At 36.1% G+C, this 23958-nt stretch overlaps 1 long non-coding RNA gene across 1 annotated transcript; it reads right to left on the minus strand.

Annotated features, from left to right (window-relative positions):
- Window positions 1-12127: 12127 nt before the first annotated feature.
- On the minus strand, window positions 12128-17576 carry LOC141402127 (uncharacterized). Its single transcript, XR_012412536.1, has 2 exons — window positions 17466-17576; window positions 12128-17396 (listed from the first exon to the last, which is right to left on the minus strand). It is a non-coding gene; the product is annotated as an uncharacterized lncRNA (long non-coding RNA).
- Window positions 17577-23958: the final 6382 nt, after the last annotated feature.

The following is a 23958-nucleotide window of genomic DNA, read 5'->3' on the forward strand; positions in this document are numbered from 1 at the left end:
ACTGATACTTTTTTACTTGTTTGCATTCAAAATTTCTGGAAAACTCGTCTTCTATTTTTCAATTATTTGCCTTGAAGCCGACTGATACTTCTTTACTTGTTTGTATTCAAATTTCTAGGAAAACTCGTCTTCATGTTTTTCAATTATTTGCCTTGCATCATTAACACAATTACTTTACTTTCCATATTGTTCGGAACAGAAAAGTGAATTTCCTAAGCACTTCTTCTTGGAAAAGAAAATTTCTTCCACTTGTTAAAAGTTTTAATTGTAATTCTACGTTAGCTTTGCGAAGAAACTATGAAACCAAATTTACTAGGACAAGTACAATTTTTACTAGTTTACGTTGAATGTTCCGCATGTAAAACAGAAATGCAAAAAGAAAGTTATTGGGTCATATGAAGATTGGGTTGGTTTAGTTGTTGAACGACGTGGTTGAAATTCATGCTGGAATACACTTACATATACCTAAGGTTTTGTAGTTTTATTTATTGTTAACAATTCAAACTTTTGAAAATTCTATAGTTGAAGAGAATGAACATAAAGTCATTAAAAATTTTTATTTTTATTTAAAATATAGACTTTACATGCATAGATTTAGTAATTTATAAAATGTTCATTCAAACTTTTTTGGTAAAACGTTATGGACATAGGCATTGGAAATTTATACTCATAAGACCACAATAAAATGATTATCTTCAACATTTGAGTTGCATTAGAAATATTTTAGCAATTCCTTTTATGAGTTATTGCATATACCACTGATCATATCTGCTAACAAGAAAATGTTAAAATAAAAAATATTTATTTAACATAAATATTCAGCTCATGTAAACGGAGAACAAAAGCAACCATAATACAAATCCCATTATAACAGAACAAACAACAATTATCCCTCCACTAATAAAACAAAATTGTTTTGTAACACATTTTATTCCCTCTTCTGAATACAACTCTCCCCGTTGGACAACATTTAATATTAGCCAATAATTGTCTACTTTATTCCAAGTTGCCTGCCTGCCCCTCCTCAAATCAGTGGTTGTCGTTGGGCTTAACTTAATGTCCGTTTCCTTTAGATTTCTATACAACTTTTTTTGTTTCGTTTCCTTTTATGCCAATATAATTTCAACAACACTTCTTCCTTTCCGCACTCTCTCTCTCTCTCTCTCTCTCTCTCTTGAAGTTTCTTATTATACATATCTCTCTAAAAGTGTGTGCCATAGTAAATTAGTGTTTACACATCTTCATAATAAAGTAAATTGTTCCTTTAAGGGTCCGTTTTAACAGAATTTTCTATAGCAACTGCAGCATAAAGGCATAAATGATGTCCGCATTTATTTGTACGTTGAGAGATTTTCTAGTTAAGGAAAGTACAGTGAGACAGACATTCGTACATTGTACACCAGCAATAACAAGATGCATGAAATTTATGTTGGCCTCTTCTGTGGCAATCATAATTTCTTGTAGGGTCGTTTTTTTCCTGCAGATGATGTTGCATTTGAAATTCATGTTTAAACAGCAAACCATCGTAGAAGTAAAAGGTGCTTCGGATATGAGCTGCATTTTTATTCAGAATTATGTCAGAAAATGTGGAGAGGACACTGAGAGAAATTAAGAAGAAACTTTAACTTATACCAATCCTGTATTCCAGCTTCTGCAGACGACATTGACATCGTAAAGGGTGCGGATGATTGTAAGAATTTGGCGTCGGGTACCTTCCCTGATGTATGTTGAAAACAGACTGAATTCATATATTACTGATCTTATCTTTTTCACGGGAGGAATATGCAAATATCCGCCACTAAATCTGATCACCAAATGTACTGCTGAGGTGATCGCTGATTTAAATGTCATGGTTGATGGTAGCAGAATTCCGACCACCAATTACCCAAAATTCTTGGGGTCACATTCGACAGCATGTTCACGATGTCCGTGCATGTCACAGCTATCTGCGACAAGCTGAGAACACTGCACCTTTTGAACTGCCCTGCCAAACCTCTTCAACTAGCTAATAGCTTTGTGGTTACAACCCATTGAAGCAGCCACATTCCACATTCTTATATCCAGAGACAGATTTACCAGAAAAACAACAACAAAACAAAACACAAAAAAGAAGTAAGAACGTCGTTAAGTTCGGCTGGGCCAAAGTTTTTATACCCTCCACCCGCGAACTGTATTGAAGCGAATAGGAACACTTAGCTTCCTCTCGTTTATAAAATTACTAAGTTCTTCCTCTTTCTACTTTCCCTCCAAAAGAGCTCATACGGAACGTCATCGTAGTTATTTCCAAAACATGGGCCAATATTTACAATTTCCGAATTAAGATTTTGAACGCCTGGCAACACGCCAAATTAAATTGCAGCTCGGTTCCTGGATTTGAATTGTTTTTTGAGAGTAAGTTTTCTATCTTTTCGGAACACAAAATTCCAAAATTCTACAACCAATTCGACAGAATAATTTCACGAAGATCTTCAGAAAATCTTAAATGAGGGCTATACCAAAACGTTGACCTATGACGTCTGATTTTTGCAAGGGGTGTTTTCTACCTTTAAAAATGTGTTGTACTCCATCGAAGACTAAATACCAAATTTCAGTAATTTCGGTTGAAGAATGTGGCTAAAACTTTCAAAATACCGCAAATTGGGGGTAGCGTTCTATAGGGGCAATATGAAGACGTATTTAGGCCTATATTGAAAAAATTCTGGTGGAAAATATTATACCTCCAACTAAGACCAAATACCAAATTTAAGCCATTTCGGCGGGAAGTTGGAGCAAAAATCTTCAAAATGCAAAAAATTGGGAGGGACCGCCCGAAGAGGTCTATATGAAGACATGGAGCAATAAAGGACAATTTTAGGCCACCAACGAAGGCTAAATACCAAATTTCAGCCATTTCGATGTGATAATGAGGCTAACATTTTCAAAATACCGAAAATCGGGAGTTACCGTTCTAGGGAGCTATATGAAGGAGTGGACATATACCGAAAAATTTCAGGTAGAAAATTGTGTAACCCTAACGAAGACAAAATACCAAATTATAGCAATTTCGGTGTTATAATGAGGCTAACATGTTTAAAATACCGAAAATCGGAAGGTACCGTTATATGGGGGCTATATGAAAAAGTGGACCGATATAGCCTATTTTCAATACCAAACATCCTAGGAGTAGTGGAAACTTCTATAACAAATTACAAAGCTCTATTTTAGAAACTGCGACCTGTAACTTGATTTCAACAGCCGGACGGACAGTCGGGCATGGTTATATCGACTTAAAATGTTATGCTAATCAAGTCACCAGAAGTGGAGTTGATTTTCCTATTGCACCAGTCTGTTCAATACAGACTTATTTCGTTTAAGCTTAATTCTAGTCAGGTGTTGAACTTCCAAATTAGAGTTGCTTAAAGTATGCATCCCGCCGATAAATAGCTGTACTCCAGAATATATAGGCCAAATATTAGTCCGCTTTTGAAAGATCATAAGCGACAGGTCTTGGGGAACTTTAATGATCATCATGAATTCCGGAATTCTGTACTCCACAAGGACAAAAGGGGTATAGTGCTGGTTGATCATATTGATTCTTTTACATTGTGCACGGTCAATGAGAACGTCCCTACCAGAATTAGCGGAGAGTGGCACAGTTCGCTAGACATAACCATCGTGCCACCTGTTCTGATAAATGATATCACCTGGCAACTCGTCGTTTCTCTGGGGTTAGAGCATATCCCCATAATTGTCTCCATCAGCAGACCACTCGATTTGATCACCTCTGAACGCTGCACTTTCACCAAACAATGGAAAGGTAATTGGCAGATTCGGAGATCTTCCCAACCCTCCTGATGTTCAGGAAGCAGAGGAAACATTCCTAGACATCATCACTGCAGCACCCGCTCGTTATGTTCCTGCTGGTCGTGAAACTCGACGAAACTCATCGTAGAGCAAACCCCAATAACACCAGAGTCAGGGAGCTGATACTGGAAATTCTCAAATAGTTTGGTCAGCATAAGCGGAACAAGAGGCAAAACCATATGAAGAGGTGCAACATTGGAGACGGACTAAATGAATGTTTGGCAACGGTTATGACACTCTCGAACACTGGAAAGAAGGAATATAAGACCACAGTTAAGTTTGGCGACGGTATTTTAATCGACAATTTGTCGATCACCCCGGGAAGAACACAGAGAAGATAATACTACGTTGAATTAGATCTCTTCCTGACGAGAAGGGACAACCATAATTTGCAATGGCTGATGTAGCGTGTGCCATCAGCAATGCTAAATCATCCAAAGCGTTGAGACCTGATGGTATCTCCATGCTGAAACAGCTCGATGACCCGGGAGGTGAGTATTTCTTCAAAGTTTTCAAACTGTCGCTAGCCAACAAGATCGTGCGCGAAGTCTGGAAATGGACAGGGTATTTCCGCTAAAGAAGCCAGGCTAGCGCGCCAGCAAAAGTGAATCGTTTTCGCATTTGCCGCCCTTAACAAAGACTTGTGTGGCTTTACTCCTCCCTAGTAATCGATTATCAGCATGGGTTCCGTACGCAGCACAACACGACAACCGCGTAGCACGCCATCTACACACATATTACTCGAGGACTCAAGCAGAGAAAGCCATGCGATAGTATTGCCTTTTGCCTTTGAAACTGGCAAGCATTGAAAAGTTGGATAATAGTTATATGTGTGAACGCCAAGCTGCGTAGAGTGAAACAGGGAGTGATATCTTAAGAACTATCTAAGGTGTACCTCTCCTGTATTCCACCGCTCTTAAGACGTTGCAGATATTATCCGAAGCGCAAAGTCATCCAAAGCGCTTGGACCTGACGGAATTTCTGTGGCGATGCTAAAACAGCTGGATAACCCAGGAGTCGAGTATTTAAGCAAGATCCTCAACTTATCGCTAGCCACCCTAATAGTTCCTGACGCTGGTCCCGCTGCTGAAACCTGGCAAAGATGCCAGTAGAGGTGAGTCATACAGGCCGATTTCACTTCTATCGCCAGTAGCAAAGATACTCGAGGCATTACTCCTCCCCAGCATCAGAACGCAGATGAAGCCCCCACTGAATGTGCAGGTCGACGGTGCAATTATTCCGACCTCAAACTACCCCCAAGTCCTAGGCGTCACATTCGATAGCATGTACAAGTCGTCCCAGCATACAACAGTTATCTGCGATAAGCTGAGAACAGGAACAAGGTCCTCAAGTCCCTAGCCGGCAGCACTTGGGGTGCGGATAAAGAAACCTTGTTAACCACTTACAACGCGATATGTCGGTCTGTGGTAAGCTATGCGACGCCAGCGTGGTTAGCATACGTAAGTGATACGCAATGGGATAAACTTCAAATCTGCCAGAATGCTGCCCTGAAAACAGCTACAGGATGTCACCTTATGTCTGCAGTGGACCATTTACAAGAGAAGACCAAGATCCTTCCTGTGCGTCGACACAACAGGATGTTGACGATGCAGTACTTGCTTGGATGCTATAGGCAAGACCACCCAAATCACCATCTGGTGGATATGCCTGAACCCCCCAGGCAAGTTAGGGAGGATTATCGTGATCTAGAGAGATAGGTCCAAAGGTATAAAAGAGAACCTCTAGATCAACGTGCGTACCAGGCAGGTTTAAGAAACATTCGACTAACTTAACTGAAATCTCTCTTTGGACGAATCCTATTCAGTTGGCGTCCTTTCTGAACTTGGAGTCAGAGCCGAATCAATAAAATAAAGATTTAAATGTACTTGTAGAAGCTGCTACAACAACAACAAACCAGAGTAATTTCAACTTAACTAGGCTTTGGATGCTGCAGCCGTCTAAATTCATATGAGGCAAGTATTGATGACACCGTGATAAACATTTCTCCCGCATGCGGCACAGTCTCGCACTAAACACTTCGCCATTTCAACTGCTCCGAAAAACCTACTTCGAGGTTACATCCCAGACTTTGAATAGCATTTTGTGTCACAGCGTAATAAGCCAGCAGATACTAGTCACTTATGCAGATTGTGGGGGTCGTACGGTATGAATGGTTTTGTCAATAAAAAGGCCGGTGGACCTTCCGTTTCTATAAACACACTTCTATTTCAAAAAAAAAAAAAAAAAAAAAAAACAAATTTGTAGTTGATAAAAAAGATTTGGACTTCGCAAGTCTTACTCCAATTTTAAACAAATCAAGATCGGGCTATAAACTGCATTGTAGAACAAATGGGAAGATATTAGAACATGTGGGCCTTATTATTAACCCTCAGATTCTTATACCTCTCCCACGAATGCCTAAACATTTGCTCTACAATGCAGTTTTTAGATCCAATCAATACAGTCTAAGCGTATGAAATGCTCAATCATTTAATGCAAAGGATTCGCTCGAACGGACACAGTTCTCTGTGCAATTGAAAAGGTTAAATATGAAATATCTCAGGATACTCCCATATGCGTATGTTTATTGTTGCCTCACTTGGCTCAAATTTGGTATTTCGCATTTGTACTTCATATTTTCTCCATGTGCATTGGCTGTGGCCACAAAAACACTACAACAACAGCAACGAAACAAGTTAAACATGCTTTTCAAGTATTTTATCTTAACATGCCAACACGCCCTCCAAGAATTTCATAAGTAATGTGGCATTTGTATACCTTTGGCTTTTTTGCACTTACACACACACATACATACATGCTACATATCCTTTTATCATGTTTAACTTTCTATAACATGTATGCAATCTATATACACACATCCACTTTTTCATGCTTGTCCCAGGGTTTTCTTTTTTTTTGTAAAATATCACTTGGCATGCAATGGTGAAGCGTGTTAAGGTTGCATTCCGGCAAATGCTCGCTAGCTCACCTCACGTAACAACGTGTAATGATTTCGTTTTTACAGCTGGAGGCATAAAATGTTAACAAATCATAAAAATTTGTTTGCTTTTGCTTGGAAATTATGTTATAAATTATGTTTGCACACTAACACTGACACTAACTATGGCAACTGCTGCTGCTGGTGGACAAGACACCCAGGGTTTGTAAGAAGATTGTGCAACACAAACTACCATAATTTGTTTGCAGTGATAATGTTCAGCGTCCTGTTTAGTCAATGTTCGGATGTTTTGACAGTTTGAATTACTATGAGAGTCGTTTGCTCTTACGCTATATAAATCAGATAATATTTATTATGGAATTATGAGAATATAGTTAGTGTAGCTGTTACACTGCATTCATTTGATCGCTTAGCATGACACATGTGGGGTTCGTGAAACATTAATTCTTGCATGGAATAAAATATAGGTTTCAGCAAATAATATTCAAATTAAATATGTTTGCAAAAAAGTGAGAGAAATTAAATGATCTTGTTTGAGAATTCTGGTATTTCATATTTTATATTATATATTTTATCTTATATATTATGTATTTTATATTTCATATCTTATATGTTATATTTCAAATTTTATAATTTATAGTTTTTATTTTATATTGTATATTTTATATGCTATATTTTATATTTGAAATTTTATATTTTACATTTTCTATTTAATATATTACGTTTTATAGTTTAGATTTTTTATATTTTTATATTATTTTATATTTTGTATTTTATGTTTTATATTTTATCTTTAATATTCTGTATCTTATATTTTTTATTTTGTAGTTTATATATCATATTTTATATGCTATATTTTATATTTCATAATTTTATATTTAATCGATTTTATTTTATATTTTTTATTTTACATTGTATATTTTTTATTTAATATTTTTTATTATATTTTTCATTTCAAATTTTACATTTTATATTTTATATCTTTTGTTTTATATTTTAAGTTTTTATTTTATATTTAATATTTTATATATTAGATTTTATATTTCTTATTTTGTATTTTATATTTTATTTTTATATTTAATATTATATATTTTGTATTTTATATTTTATATATTTTTATTTTATTTATTTTTTTATTTTATATATCATATCTTATATTTTGTATTTTATGTTTTTTATTTTATATTTCAAATTTTATATTTCACATTTTATAATTTATAGTTTATATTTTATATTCTGTATTTCATATATAATATTTTATATTTTACATTTTATGTTTTATATTTTATTTGTTATATTTTATATATTGTATTTTTTATTTTTTATTTTATGCTTTATATTTTGAATTTTATATTTCATATTTTAATTTAGTTTATAGTTTATCTATATATAAAGTAGAAAAATGTTTGTTTGTTTGAAATTTATGGACTCAAAAACCGCTGAACCGATATTGCTCAGGGTATATTACTTCATCGCCTTAATGTAACATATGCTATAACAAGTTTTGAAATTCCGCTCTGATCCCAAGATATGGCATCAGAATCGAAGATATGGCATCAAAAATTTAAAATTTGTATGCAAATATCTATAGAACGGTTAAAGATAGAGTATCCAAAATTGAAATGTGTGACGGAATTTGGCCTACAAATAAATGTGTCAAAATATATCGAAATCGGTTCAGATTTGGATATAGCTCCCACATATATTTTCGTCCCATTTCAAGTATTTGATGTACCAAATAAGCTATATATATCCGATTTCAATGAAAGTTGGAATGTGTGACTGAATTTGACCTGTAACTAAATGTGCCAAAATATATCGAAATCGGTTTAGATTTGGATATAGTACTTACTTACTTAGCTGGTCCATTACAGAACATTTGTTCCATAGGCCGAACTAAGAAAAGATATCCATTTCCCTCTATTTGTTGCTTCGCACTCTGGAATACCACACCTTTTCATCTCTTCATCCACTTGTTTGTGCCATATATTCCTTGGCCTGCCAATTCTGCGTGCACCGCCAAGTATTTATACGCCTTTTTAGCGGGTTCATCTTTGATCATTCTTATGATATGGCCTAGCCAACGCAATCACTGCATCTCGATACGTTTAACTATATTGATGTCGTTGTAAAGCAGATACAGCTAATGGTTCATGCGACGTCGATATTCACCGTCAACGCAGATTGGTCCATAGATCTGTCAAAGAATTTTTCTGTCAAACACACCAAGCACTGCCATGTCTGCTTGTGCAAGTACCCAGGCTTCGGAGCCATACATCAGCACGGGTAGTATGAGTGTTTTGTAGAGCGTCATTTTTGTTTGACGAGATATGACTTTGTTTTTAAACTGCTTACTTAAACCAAAATAGCATCTGTTGACCAACACAATTCTTCTTTTTATTTCACAACTGATGTCGTTTGTTGTGTTGACGGAGGTGCCGAGGTAGACGAAGTCTTTTACTACCTCAATATTATAGGAACCAACTTCCACAGTCGGTCCGAGCTCAATGGACGCATTGCGCGTCGACACCATCAACTTGGTCTTCTCGCCGTTTACGGCCAGACCCACTTTAGCAGATTCTCCTTCGACCTTCATAAAGGTATCGGTTATTTCTTTTACTGATCGTCCCATGATGTCTATATCATCAGCATAAGCAAGTAACATGTGACTATTGGTGTAGATTGTGCCACTTCTTTTGACGTTTGCCTCTCGTATAACCTTTTCTATCAGGATGTTGAAAAGGTCACACGAAAAGCTGTGTCCTTGCCTGAAACCTCTTTTGGTACAAAACTCCTCGGAGAGGTTCTTTCCTATTTTAACTGAAGATCTTGTGTCAGTTAGAGTCATTTTACAAAGCCGAATGAGCTTTGGGGGATACCAAATTCAGACATGGCCTGGAATACCTTTGAACGTAGTGGTCTGCCGAATGCTGCTCTATAATCGACAAAGAGGTGGTAGGTGTTCATCTGCATCTCTTGGGTCTTCTCCAGGATTTGCCGCAGGGTAAATATCTGGTCAATGGTGGACTTGCCAGGTCTAAAGCCGCATTGGTATGGCCCAATTATCTCGTTGACCATAGGCTTTAGTCGTTCGCACAATATCCCTGACACGATCTTGTAGGCAAAAGGGAGTAGACATATGCCCCAATAGTTAGAGCATACAGTCTTATCTCCCTTCTTGTGGACTGGGCACAGGATACTCAGGTTCCAATCGTCGGGTACTCGTTCTTCCTGCCAGATGGTGCTAACTAGCTGATGAATACACCTTATCAGCGTGTCGCCTACGGTTTTGAACAGCCCGGCTGGTAAGGAATCGCCTACTGTGCTACGCGTTGCTACGGATTGTAAAGTAGCCCTATATGCCGCATTTTTCTCTTCGGTAGCAGCACGACACTCCTGATCATACCTGTCTGCTGTCTTTACCTCATCTTGGCTGGGCGGTATACATTCAATACCATCTTCTGGGATTGGGTCTGTGGTATCTTCTCTGCTATTGGATACCAACAGTTTTGAAAAATGATCTTTCCATATCCTGAGCACACTATCTGTATCAGTTGCCAGATTATTTTGCTGGTCTCTACATAAGGATGTGCCTGTTCCAAAGCCATCAGTTTGATGTTTGACTCTTTGGTAGAATTTTCGGACTTCATTCCGGTTCCTGAACATCTCGATTTTTTCACACTCCCGCTCTCCTTTTCTACCGATATCTCTCCCATGCGCTACGCGTTGCTACGGATTGTAAAGTAGCCCTATATGCCGTATTTTTCTCTTCGGTAGCAGCACGACACTCCTGATCATACCATGGATTCCTTGGTGGAGGTCTCTGGTATCCAAGTATGGATTTTGCGGCTGTTTGCATGGAGTGGGCAATACTTCGTCATTGCGCTGATATGTTATCGGGATGAGGAGTGCTTTGATTAAGCAATTGGGCTAGTTGGGTGGAATATGCTGTGGCCATAGACTAAGGAATGTGTAGACGAAGAAATCCTCTCAGTCAAATTCTCTCACTCAATGAGAATTGAGTCAGTTTACGAGATACTCAATTTTTAAAATGGCAGGAACTATACATTTTTAAACTATTTTTGGTGGTAAAAGACAATACGTGGGTTGTATTTGGCCGAATCTAAGAGCGACCCCTACAAAAAACGAACACATTACAATTACCTCTGTCTATAAATGCATTAGTCTATGACTGTGGCTATCTGTTGTGATTGCAGCTTACCGATGTCTAACTTTCGTGTTGTGTCTGTTCGTACTTTGTTTGCTACGTTTAACCGGGTGCGTACCTTTGCTGCAACAAGGTAGTGGTCCGAGTCTATGTTTGCTCCTCGGAACGTACGCACATCCAACACGGTCGATGAGTGTCTTCCATCTATCACAACGTGATCAATTTGATTTCTTGTTTTCTGATCTGGTGTTGCTAACTACCATGTTTTTTTCTGCTGCGAAGTCTATCAGCCTTATACCATTGTCAGATGTTTCACTGTTGAGACTGAATTTTCCCACTGTTGGGCCAAAGATATTTTCCTTTCCAATTTTGGCATTAAAATCGCCTAGAATAATTTTAATGTCATGAGCACGACAACGGTCATATGTTTCTTCTAAGCGCTCATAAAATATATCTTTGGTCAGTTCGTCCTTGTTTTCAGTGGGAGCGCAAATAAAGCTGATGTTGAAGAATTTTGCTTTTATTCGAATTGTAGCAAGTCTTTCATTCACTGGTGTGAAGCTGGAGATCAAGTTTTTTAACCTCCGACCAACTACAAATCCGCAACCAAACTCATGCTTTGTGTCATGGCAGCTATAATACGGTGCATCACCTTTAGGTGTTGTTGTAACGCCTTTCTCAATCCATCGTATTTCCTGTATGGCAGTAATGTCGGCCTTGTACTTTTCAAGTACATCTGCCAATGCGTAAACTGCAGCTTCTCTATAAAGAGTGAGAACATTCCAGGTGCAAATTCATAGATCATGATCCTTAAAACGTTTGCGGGGTTCTTCAACTTTAGAGGGGTTTGTTTTACTTTTTTTTTCATAGTAGGCTGTTTTTTCTAGTGGAGGGTTACTAACCCGACGCACAAACCCAAGTTTTTAACGTTCTTATGGGTGAAAGCGCGGCACATGTTAGCTCACTACCTTTAACGGGTGTTAAAGGCAGCTCCCCAGGTGACACCACTGAGAAGTCAGTGTCCCCTTCAGATGAAAGAGGGACCAAGATAAATCCTGGGCTTTGCCATGTTAAAGCCAATCAGGTCCGTTCCATGGTATCTTCCATCCCCCACGTCACCCCAGATTTGGATATAGCTTAAAATTTTACATTTTAAATTTTGTATTTTATGTTTTATATTTTCTATTTTATGTTTTATATTTTATTCTATACTTTCATACGCGCAAAATGTGCCTCATCGAGATAATGGTTTTAGACCCCAAATATGTTTGGACGAAATCCGTTTCAGACAATTTGGAGTTGATTTAGCCATGTCCGTCCATCAGTCTGGCTGGTTGGAGCACACGATAACTCTCGAACGGATCAAACGATTCGGTCCAAAATTTGGCTTTCGTAATATTTTGTCCAAACTTAGTTTAAGTTCGAAGAAGGGTTATTTCAGTGCACTCCTTCTTGTACCTCCCCCACAAAGTATCGAAAATGTTCGGAAATTTTGTGCGCACGACAACTCTTGAAGGAAGTAACCGATTTGGTCCATACATTGTACATCTTGGATTTTCTAACAGACTTAGATGATATTCCAATTTGGACACGATCGGTTCACTCCTTCCCACACAAAATTTCGGAACGGATCTGCCGACTTGGTCTAATATTTGACTTTCGTAATTTTTTTGTCCAAACTTGATTTAAGTTCGAATTTAAGCCATATCGCTTTACTTATTCAGGTACGTCCCCAGCAAAAGTTCAAGAATGTTCGGAAAAATTGTGCGCACGATAACTCTTGAGGGGAGTAACCGATTTGGACCATACATTACACATCTTAATATATCTATCAGATATAGATCAGGGTCGAATATGAACTATATTTGTCCTCCCCTTCGGGTACCCCCACACAAAATTTCGCATAAGTTCACTTTAAGACCTTCTCTCGAATAATTTTGATTTTTGTTGAAGCAACTTGCATTCACTAAAGCTTTTTCCGGGGCAAACCCATTCTTCCCCTAAGCACTTTATGTAATTGCTGGAGAGCACGATAACTCTCGAACTGATCAACCGATTTGGTCCAAAGTTTGGCCTTTGTCATATTTTGTCCAAACTTATTTTCAGTTCGAAGATGGGTAATACCGGTCCACAGCATCTGGTACTTCCCCCCAATATTTAAAAATTTCTCTAAAATGGCCACAAAAGAATAGGCCCTAAATAAATTCGATCTGTCGGTAGATGAAAGTTTCAATGCATATAGGCTGAGGGTATATCTCTGTCGGCAAAGCCGAGCGAAACTTTTTTACTTGTTTAATTTATATTACTTAACATTTAAAATTTTCTGTTTTTACAGGCATTTCAAGATTTTCTCTTCTACACTTAATTTTTTCTACTTATAAGTGGAAAAGAACTTACACGAAATCCGTTTTCAAAGAGAAACGAACGAGAAGCTATACACCAGCCAATTAAATGAAATATTCAATCATCTGGAAACCCTTTCAAAATCCAAAGGTAAGCATGCAGCTCTCAAGCAATGTCTTCCATAATCCAATTCAAATGCAAACGTGTGTTGGAAACAAATAGTCATTGCTTGGTTTGGTTTGTTAGGTCGTTTGTAACCTTTCATATCCATATGTATGTACTTCTCTCCTGGCGACATGTTCCCAAAAAGGGGTAGAAATTTGTTTTCTCAAGCTAACAGAGACACTAGAGAGTGTGAGTTTAACTGTATGTATATGCATAGCTGGAGCAATAGTCTGGCATGTTAAATCAAAAAGCTTGTGATTTTATTTTTTTACTCCAACCCACAACATTTGTTGGTTTTTGCTTGCCAATGGCAGGCAGGAAGACTGGTTGTGCTTGTGCTTGGCTCTTGTTGTTGGTGTTGTTAAATAATTCAGGGATATCAAAAATTAAAATTTCATTCTTGGCCTTAAGGTTTATTCAGGCACTTGCATATTCTCGCTCTTCTCTTTCTCCATGTTTCGTTGAATAACACTGTGGAACATTTTTAAGGTGATCTTGTGCAAACAATTCGAACTGAGGATTTTTTGAAAGTACAGACCCAAACGACCTGAAACCCTAGTTGGGTTTTGTTGTGTCAGATCCAGATCGGATTTTATGGCCCCATCTAAACATGGTTAAATATTGAGTTTTTAAAGAAATTCGGGACTATATCTCTGCAACCAATGCGAATCTTCTTCTTACCTCTGAAGCAAATTTGTAGATAAGGACAAGAATGAAATATTTGGAGAAATAATGAACTCAAAAAACTACATTTACTGCCTCAAATTTCAAAATATATGCAAAAATTCCACAATTTTTATACATTTCGCACCGTATCTCCAAAACCGTTAATTTTTTCTGAATATTTTCTTTTGGAAAAATATTCCCTGGAGTGTAACACACAACACTTCAGAACATGTCATTGTTGTAAAATGCCTCTATGCCGTTGTTTTCAGTACATTTTTCAACGACGATTTAATAAAAATGTCAATAATGTAGTGAAATCTGAAATGCGAGAATAAACTGTTGGTGTGAACTGTGTTTAAATTACGTGTTGTAAAGGATATGCTGCAAAATACAGCTGAAACAACATGAAGTATGCATTTTAGAGTTTCAGAATGTTCTAAAGAAATGTTGAGAACTTTATTTGGAAGATTTTAGTAAACGGTAACTTGGTTCAACTCCCAATAGTTTAGCCGATACTGACCAGAATTTCAGCAATTATGCAAAATTTTCTATATTTTATAGATTTTGATGCCCTAGATGGAGTTTTTCTTATGTGGTTTCTTCAAGAGATAAGTTCTACTAGTTTAGGGCTACAATATTGCTAAAGACAGCAAGGCCAAATTCCTATTCCTTTCTGAGATAAAGGCCTGATAAATGCAAAAAAGTGTAGATTTAGCCCGGTTTAGATGAGGCCATAAAATCCGGACTGGATCTGACATGACAAAACCCTACTAGGGTTTTTGTAGTCTAAATATGTACTTTCAAAAAATGCACACTAGAAGTTGTTTGCATTTTCAGTGTTGCATAGTGTAATAGTCACAAGGTAATTTCCATAGTTTTAAATGGTCTACATATTTTTATACAAAGTACTGGTCTACGGGCTTACTTTGTGGGGTGCTTGTGATTGCTGTAGACTTGCTGTTTTTTTTAGTTTTTTGAAATATTAACATTTCAATAAACAAACGACCAGGAGAAAAAAATTAATAAAACTGAATAAAACCATGAAGAAGAGGGCAATTTTACAACGACATATTGAAAAACTTTTTTTTGGATATGTTATAAGTCAGCAGGTATGTTGGACGAAGAGAGGGGTAGCAGTGAGATTTTTAGAAAAAAATATAAATTGAAAAATTAAATTGAAAATATAAGTTCGACAACTTCGACATATAAAATATAATTATATTTTAGGTCCCACCTAAAATGTGTATCGTCCGGTTTAAGCAATTTAATATTTTCGTTGGCATGTTCATACTTCCAGACCAAAAGCTCTAAAAATTCTACGGCGAAAAACTAAAATGGCTGGCCGAACTTAACTCAAGTTCGAATATAGACAGCATGAGACATCTCCTTCTGGTACCACCCTCATATAAGGTAAAAATTTTGCTGTGTAGACTGACAAATGATGTGGTATGCATATGTATATTTGTACCTCAATATGCAATACATTTTTATTAAAAAAACCTTTCTATATCATGTGTGGGAGAATAAAAAATGCTAAAACTCGAGACAGCTGGCTCATGGTGGCCCATACCATTTGGGTCTATCTATCCAATGTCTGACTGTTACCCTGAAAACATAGACCAGCCATGGGAACAATTACAGTCATGACGGTTGTCGTTACGTCTCGTACAATGTCTACAGCATGAATGTGGGAAGTAAAGAACACTTTATGGTTTTTGGAGAACAAACCCCAACAAACCATAAGAAGGTAGCAAAAGAAAGAAAAAAAAAACGCAAACACAAAACAAAGCAACAACAATAACGGATGAAATGTGGAAATTCACTTTGTTTTATGAATGCATGCGAATTGGAATGGAATAAAATGATAAAATGAATTCAACATTGTCGTTGTCGTCGACGACGTCATCATCGCCATTGTTGCTGTTGTTATACTTCTCGTTGCCGTATTTTTATATACAGATACATATATTTAAATACATACATATCTACATACCATATACAATAAGGGCTACATATGTGTATTTATTCATCGACTTTTGGTGTCCTTTAATATCCTTTATGCTAAGTGCTCTTTAGAAAATAACATTGGTGTAGACATTCACACAAATGTGCGTGCTTTTCAACATTTTCAAAAAGAGAGGTCCTGCCAAAGTTCAAATAAATGAATGAATGATGGCCATAGCAATGGCTTTTCCCCCATACGTTTTCTGTTTTAATGTCAGGGTTAATTTACATTTCCTTTATACGGGGTGAACGCATAAATTTTATGACAAAGTCTTGAGAGACACAGCCGGAAAACAAGTTTTTTATTATTTCGAAATTTATTCCAAAAATTTACATAAGGAATATTTTATTATGTAAGTTTTAGATGGGATGTTTGTCGTTCCAATATAACCTAACACAATAGGTCCCGACGTACATATTGGTGTAAAATTTGCTGGCTCAAACAAATTAACTTTGCGTTAAAAAAAGTATTTGTTGTCTTTGAAAGAAATATATATCCTGAGAAGATTTCTTATATACACCCTGTAGGAAATGTCAATAGTGAATCTATACTGACTTACTACTGACATTGTCAACAGTACTACTGACAAACTGTAGACAACTAATGTAATTTCCTATAGACATTTTGTATGAACGTGTCATTCGAAAGTCAGTACTGACAATGGAACTAGTATGTCAATAGTAAGTCAGTAGTTCCTGAGGAACCATGTGTTGACATTAGAGGTAGTGAGTCAGTATAGACATTGTAGGTAGTAAGTCAGTATAGACATTGGAGGTAGTAAGTCAGTATAGACAATGGAGGTAGTGAGTCAGTATAGACATTGGAGGTAGTGAGTCAATAGTACCAGATTTTCAATACTAAATTTTTTAGCTTATTTGGAACTTTTCATAGATAAAACAGCTATATAGTACGTTTAATAAGGAGATGAAGCTACACATTTGTTTAAATACTATTTTTCATTAAAGAATAAAACTAATAATATTGAAAATGCTAAAAATGTACAAATTGCGTATTACAGTATTTTTATCTTTTTAAATGGCTAAGCCAAAGATTCCACATAAGTAAAAATTAGTAAATAAAGACAATGTTTTCAAGGCTGCTTAAACATTTTAACATATAAATAATAAAAAACGTTTTCGTTTTATTTTCTTGGCCAAGTCGCACCAATGATTTGTCTGCTTAAAATAGTTCTTCTTCTGTTGCACTTAACGTTTTATCAGGCGATTCGCTGAATGTTGATATAACATCTAGGAATTGGAAAGAATAAACATGTATAAATAAACATAAATAAAAAATATGTCCTTAAATTTGCGTGCCTATTACAGCTGTATAACATTGGCAAAATCTCACAATCGATTTTTGCCAAATAATTCTTCAACATTGTAATTCATTATTATGTTTAGTTGCATTCAGTATTTCCAGCGAGACGGGACAATATACACATCAGGCTCCACAATCTTCTCTAAAGGTTCCACATAATGTCTAATTGTCGAAATTTCACCACAAATGTTGTTAGTCGCCTCAGAATTCGTGCTATAGAATTGTTTAATTTTCACATGTCTTTTATATTTTCTTTTGCTCATACTTGTTATTGAAATTATATGCTTTAAGATTTCACGATATTTTATTGATTTTTACAAAAACACTTTTTTCACCAACCGCAAAAATTATTTTACGCCAAACAATTAAGAAAATTAAAAAAAAGATGCTTCGTTGGGCTATCATCGGTCAATATACACAATGCTTCTTCTTATTAAGGTAAAGGTGTCAATAGTTGACAACCTGGTGACAAAGTGTTGACTCTGTCACCATATTAGTAGACAAAGTGGCGACATGTCAACACATGACCCCACACTTCCTACAGGGCAATCTATGATTTTTTCTAGAGGTCGCCCGAGAACGCAATCGAAACCTTTTTGCAATGGACTTGCAAAAAATAGGACTTTTTGAAACTTTTGGATGTTTATCAAGACAATTGAGGACTTTCTGAATATTTTGCCAATAAATGTGAAAGGGACATGGCCTTTAGATCAGCCATTCATGACTCCACATTTCAAACCCCCAACCAAAGTTCTGAGCTGGAATTCTTAATCCTAACGATAGCAACAGTGTTGTCAATTTTTTTATATTTTTCATTCATAATTTTGCGTTTTAATTTTACCGTTTTTTTGTCGGTAGTTCAAAAATGAGTTACATAATTCCCCTAATGTTCGGAAATGAATTAAAACACCAGTACTGGGATTCTCTAACTCATTATTTGAGTTACCGACAAAAATCGATAAAATTAGAACGCAAAATTATGAATGAAAAATACAAATAAAATATGACAGCACCCTTGCTATCGGTATAACTTTACGACTAATATTTATTCGTCGCTAACTTACCGACAAACATCGTTACCGAAATTATAAGCATTTTGATTTTACCAACATTTGTCGTTAACTCAAAAAATGAGTTAAAGAATCCCACTACAGGTGACTTTATATTCGGTGCCACACCAAACGCCTAACTGAATAAGTATGAAGGCAGGCAAAACCCCTTCAGTGAAGTCTACGATGCCGTACGCCACACAGTGGTTCAGAATCGTTTTTTCCTGGTCAAAATTCTGTAACTTTTTTAAGGATAGAGATATTTTCATAATTCTTTTTTTTTTTTTTTTTTGTTAAACAGATAACAAAATCAGCTTTCAGATAAATTATAATCGGTCGAATTCGGTCTAGTAGTTAAACTTTTGAGTTTTTATACCCTCAGCATTTATGCTAACGAGGGTATATACACTTTCATACGGCCAAAATGTGCCTCATCGAAATAATGGTGTTAGACCCCAAGTATGTTTGGATGAAATGTGTTTCAGACAATTTGGAGTCGATTGAGCAATGTCCGTCGGTCTGTCTGTCTGTCTGTCTGGCTGGAGCGCACGATAACTCTCGAACGGATGAACCGATTCGGTTCAAATTTTGGCTTTCGTAATATTTTGCCCAAACTTAGTTAAAGTTCGAAGATGGACTATATCGGTCCACTCATTCCGGTATCTCCCCCACAAAAGTTCGAAAATGTTCGGAAAATTTGTGCTCACGATAACTCTTGAAGGGAGTAACCGATTTGGCACACACTTTGTACACCGTGAAAGTTCTACCAGACTTAGATGATGTTTCAATATGGACTCAATCGGTCCACTCTTTCGGGTACCTACCACACAATATTTCGGAAAAGTGCAGTTTAGGACCTGCTCTCGAATAGCTTTGATTTTTGTTGTAACAACTTGTATTCGCTGTCCCCCATACGACGGTACACGTTTCATAACGGGCAAGTCCATACTTCCTAAGAAAATTGCATGAAAGTTGAAAAAACCCCTATGACACCGTGTTAAGTGGTTGGGGCGCAAGATAACTCTCGAACTTATCTGCCGATTCGGTTCAAAATTTGGCCTTCGTATTATTTTATCCAAACATAGTTTAAGTTCGAAGATAAGCCATATTGGTCCACTCCTTCAGGTACCTCCCCCACAATATTTCAAAAGTGTTCGGAAAAATTGTTCGTACGAAAATTATTGAAGGGAGTGGCCGAATTGGTCCATACTTTACACATCCTAATATATCTACCAGATATAGATCAGGTTTAAATATGGACTATTTTTGTCCACTCCATCCGGTACCTCCCACACAAAATTTCGGATAAGTTCACTTTAAGACCTACTCTCGAATCACTTTGATTTTTGTTGAAGCAACTTGCATTCGCTGCCTCAATTACGACGGTAATTTTTTTTCCAGGGCCAAGTCCATACATCTTGAGCAAACAGTCCGAAGGGTGTAAAACCCCCTATGGCACCATATTTAGGCACAATCGTTACTTCAAAACTTGCATATATGAGGATTGTAATGGTGATGTTATATATTTCTGGAAGCTGTTGACCAAACGGCGTTGACGTAATTATTCTTCCAAGAAAATCTTTTAAATTGAAGAACACAATGAAGACATTCTGAGCTTTAAAATACTCCGAATTGCATTACCAAAATTGGTGAAATGCTTGTAATATTGAAAAAGGAATATCCCAATTTCCATTTTATGGAATTTTATTTTCATGTCAGATATGGCTGTTTCTGTTGCACATATTTAAAGGTGGGAGCTTGATAATGAAACTAAACCATCTGAGCTTTAAATTGATACAAAATGTGGCATTTATGGTAAAATATCAGAGTTATTGCAAAAGACGATAAGCTATCACAGACCAGGAAGACCAGGAAAGCTTACAATCAGTACCAAGTAGATGTCGACAATAGTCAAATATGAAATGAATCATTAATTTTTTTGTTAATTATTTGAATTAATCGAGCTAACATGGTCTAAGGAATTTGTATTGAAAAATGAATTTTAGCGAAGTATCACACACTCAACCACTATGCTACGATCGTTTCGCTGGTGGTTTAAGCCAGCTCATCAGGCATATTTTGAATTTTGACGGACCACCGGAACGACAAGCATAGATCGACTTAAAATTTTACCCTTACTTTATAGGGTCGCAAATCATTATTTCAATACACTACAAACGGAAAAAGAAATTTAATATATAACAATTAAGAAAAGTCTATAGTCGGACGGAGCCGACCATGGGATACCCACTATCCCTGGACAATCGCTCTCCACGGAATTTCTTTTCAATCATTGTGAAAATTTAATTATCAAATATCAGAGATGTAATGTATAATACTTATGACCGAAACCAAAAAGTTATCTAGCATGACAAAGACATTTTTGTAGCAGGAAAGGAAAATTTAGTTCACACAAACTAAAATGTAATGAAACCCACTTATGTAGTACTACTACTTCCGTTGTTTAACCGCTACGTTATTGAAATTTTTACCAATTTCAGGTTGGTTTGTACGCTTCTTCTTCATCATAAACTCAAACTTTGTTTAAAATTTTGCGGGTTATTATTTTGACCTACAGAGCCGCTTCAAAATTGGTTAAAATTTTGGTTTTGGTCCATTTCATCCCCTAAACATTTCACGATCATCACCAAAAACTAATCATTTCTATTCTGGCCCGAACCCAACCTCCTTAAAAAATTGGTTACAATCGGTCCATAATTGCGGCCTTAAGCTTGTTTACAATTTTTAATGGATGGACACACATCGCTAAATCGCTTTATCTCGTCGAGATATGCATTTTGGCATACCAAATAAGTGGTCCAGGACGAATATTTCGTGGTGTTACATAAACTCTTGGAGAGACAATATGTAGCATGGGATAAAAATGTGGTTCTCTACACAGAACACATTATGTATTAGGCAGTAGGCCCGTTATCTAGCAAACACTTTATTGCAATTTACATCAGAGGAAAGGTCAGTAGTTTTTTCCATATGTAGGCTACTTTGCGAAATATATATGTCCTCAAGGAATTAAAATATCGACCAATAATAAAATTTGTATATTTTTCAAACAAAAGTAATGGTCCATTTCACCCGCTAAAGAATATCAGATCATCATTCAAAATTGTAGGCATCTTTTTCGACCTATACTCTTACCCGGAGCAAAATTTCGTGACTATCGATGTATAATTGCGACTTCTAGCGAGTTTATTATTACACTACAAACAAATAACGGGATATATTAGGCTGTAACTCTGTTATCTGATCATGCACACCAACATAATTGGCATCAATTGAAAGGTCAAGCGTTCCACTTTCAAGTATATCTCACTTGTCCGGAATGTCACTTCCAGGAATTAAGATATAAGCTGTATATTAAAAATTTTCACAATTTTCACACAAAAGTTTTGGTCCATTTAACCCTCTAAATATTATCCGATCGCCATCTCAAATTGCAAGCTTCTCCTTTGTGATATACTCTTAACATATTTAAAATTACGTGTTAATCGGTTTATAATTGAGACCTACAGAGCCGCTAGAAAATTGGATAAATATTATGTTTTTGGTCCATTTCACCCGCTAAATATTTCACGATCATCACCAATAAGAATAGGGATCTATTCTGATCTGAACACGACCTCCATACAAATTTTCGTGACGATCGCTACATAATTGCGGCCTGGAGCGTGTTTACAATTTATAATGGACAGACGGACGGACACATCTCAAAATCGCTTTATCTTGTCGAGATATGAAAATTGGTATACCACATTGGGGGTCTCCGACGAATATTTCGCCGTGTTACATGAATTTTTACCAAAACAAACTTATAATACCCTTTTCCATATTGTGGTATAGGGTATAAAAAATTACAGACAAAATCTGTTGATAAATTTAAAATCCTCCTCGGTTTGGCAATGTACCGAAGAAGTGAGGTAGAAAATACCTATTTTTGAATTGTCAAGCATGAAGTCCATATAAAGTTGCCATTAAAACTTATTAGGATGGGCAAGCAACGCGAACCGGGGTCTGTTAGTATGTAGATACTTTATAGGGTCGCAGATTATTATTTCAATGCGTTACAAATGGAAAAACAAACTTAATATACCCTTCATACTATGGCTGAGGGTATATAACCTATAAATCGATGTTGATTCCACATACAAAGTATCGATATATTCGATACTACCATCGACTTTTTGAAATCTCTAGAAAGACCTCTTGTCCCTTCTGGAATGTCAATGGAAAATATATGCCTATTGTTTGCATATGTATGTATGTAAAATGAATCAATTTTGAAAACTGTACCACCGCATTACCAACATTATATATTCCAACATTAGCTGGAAAACAAATTGTCTACAACAAATATAAATTGAATGTGAAACACAATAGGCCGTCATTATGTTAAGCACGTGTGCTAAATTAAACATAAAATAAAATAGAAACAACAAAGGCGAAAAGTATGCTAATGCTATTTATTTTGGTATTGAAATTCGCAGCGACGGCAACAACAGAAAACGCATTCATGCTCAATGGCATAGAAGAGCCAATTAAATTTTCATTCACGTGTTGAAAATGCTGTTGTTGCGTTAGGCAAATATATAATGAACGGAATGGAATGAAAAAAATAAATAGCAAGTTTTCACAATTTCATTTCCTCTTTTAAGTAACACCCACTTGCAGTAGTAAAATCATCATCATGATTATTAGCATCACCCGCCAGTGACAGCGGGAATAGCTGCGACAGGCGTGACTTTAGCTAATACTGTCTGAACTTGCAATTATATTGTTCAGAGTTCTTGGCAATGAATGTTGTTTGTAGAGGGTTTTACAAACTGTATGTCCGATTGTTGTTAATTCTTCAGTTTGTTTATTGTCTTGCCTTTCATTAGCTACTATGGAATATTTAATACCTATAGAAAAGATCGCAATAAAACCACCTAATGTATTTATTATAGGGGATAAAAATTTTTTTCTCATGAATTCTGAAAAAGTCCAATGTTTAAACAATAATAATACTAACATTACACAACCTCTTTCCGTCCTTTAATATGTTGTTAAATGTCATAAAAATTGATTTCAGTGGCCGATATTGAATATCATATATGTATGTACATACATATGTATTATATGCACATATTTTCTTTTCTTCTTGTCAAAAAATTGAAATGTTTGCCAAATAATAAAAAAGACACACATTTGTCTCAGTATTTCATCATATATTTTCACTAAATTTTATTCTATTTTTTATACAATATATTAACCATGACACTCATATTTTCTTATATCTTCTTTGCGCTAAAGCAAAAAACAAACAAAACACATTTGTTTTTTCTTTAAAATAAGTTTTCATTTTATCCCCATCAACAACGCCATCATCATCACCATTGTCGTTGACGTTGTGCCTGTCGTCGTCGTCGTCGCCGCCGTCATCATC

This window comes from Musca autumnalis, unplaced genomic scaffold, assembly GCF_047663935.1.
Source record: "Musca autumnalis isolate F117 unplaced genomic scaffold, ASM4766393v1 scaffold_4, whole genome shotgun sequence".
Classification (NCBI taxonomy): domain Eukaryota; kingdom Metazoa; phylum Arthropoda; class Insecta; order Diptera; family Muscidae; genus Musca; species Musca autumnalis.